A 1,551-nucleotide genomic window follows, 5' to 3' on the forward strand; every position below is an offset into this window, starting at 1 on the left:
CTTTGGGCAGGAGGAACGTCTGTGCTCTATGGCTACTCCCACCTCCTATTCACACAGGGGTCCCCCTCAGAGGTTATGGGCCCTGCAGTCAGGGAGTCTCGCTCCCCAGTTTTGTGAGGGCCATCTATGGGGGGACAATGTGGACTCTCAAGCCTCAGCACACCTGAGGTGGACTGTGCTTCTGCACTTGCTCATGTCATATACTTGGGAATTTATTTCAGGGCTCTGAGTCTCGATCTCTTCATGCATGCAATGGGAAGACTTGTATTTCCAATGGCAGGCTCTAGTGAGGCAAGCAGTCAGCACCTAGGAAGTCCTCAAAGGTGCTGGTTTTGCCAATCAGCGTGATGCTCCAGAGATGAGATGTGTTCTCTCCACCACACTTAAAGTGACACCCCCTCCCTTCTCTGGGATCCTTTGTCGATTCTATCCACATTCCAAGGCTGGTTTAGTATTCATCTTTTCCCTGTCACTTTCTTGATTTTCAAATGCCCCTTTTGCAGAACTCTATGGTAATACTGTTGTTATTATGTGCCATTGAGTTGACTCCAACTCCCAGTGACCTTGCTGCATGCAAGAGGATGAAACCCTGCCTGGTTCTGCACCATCCTCACAGCGGTTGTTATGTTTGAGCCCATTGTGGCAGTGGCTTGTCAGCCCATCTCATTGAGAATCTCCCTCTTTTCAAATGACCTTCTAATTTACCAAATTTGATGTCCCTTCCCAGGGACTCGACTCTCTCCATAAAATGTCCAAAGTTCCTATCGCTATTCAATCTCAATCTCCCTGTCACCGGGTCCACTCTGACTCACAGTGACCCCCTACGACAGGGTAGAACTGCCCCTGTGGGTTTCTGAGTCTGTAACTCTCTATAGGAGTAGAAAGCCTCATCTTTCTCATGAGCGGCTAGTTGTTTTAAACAACTGACTGTGGTTAGCAGCCCATTGTGTAACCACTATGCCACAGCTCCTCATAACACCACTAGAACATTTCATATAACTAAAAACAATTCCTCCTAGCAAAGGTTGAAAGTGGCCCAAGTCTCAAGCTCTTGAACTCACCACTGATGGACTCTCCTCCACATGGTAATTGTCTTGGGTGAAGTTCAGGAGGTCTGAAGATGCATTAACTCTATGTCTATCAAGATGTGTGTCGGGAGGCAATTGCACCTGGTGCTGGGGCTGGAACTGCTCTGTAAAGAAATGTGAGGGTGAGACGTCATCCTCTTGCCCTTAGTGCCCCCTTCCTACTCCTTTTGCCCCATCCCTCCTTCTGGAGATTATTATCCAATTATTTCCTTAGCCTTGTCCTACTCTGTTCAACCATTCCACTACATAGAGCCATCTGAGGCAAGTCCAAGTTCAAGGAGTTTGATTCTTCACCCTGCATTTCCAGATGAAAGATGGGAAACCTCCTTTATTTATATAAATAAATTTATATTAAAAAGCCTCTCCTACCCACCCAAGGGGAGGGTATTGTTTATATCTCCACAGGAAAAGAGGGACCAAACTTCAACCCAGTGCTCCAAGGTGTGAAGACAACATGCCGGCA

This window comes from Echinops telfairi, unplaced genomic scaffold (assembly GCF_000313985.2).
Source record: "Echinops telfairi isolate 266 unplaced genomic scaffold, ASM31398v2 ScPeMD7_7424;HRSCAF=8462, whole genome shotgun sequence".
Classification (NCBI taxonomy): Eukaryota; Metazoa; Chordata; class Mammalia; order Afrosoricida; family Tenrecidae; genus Echinops; species Echinops telfairi.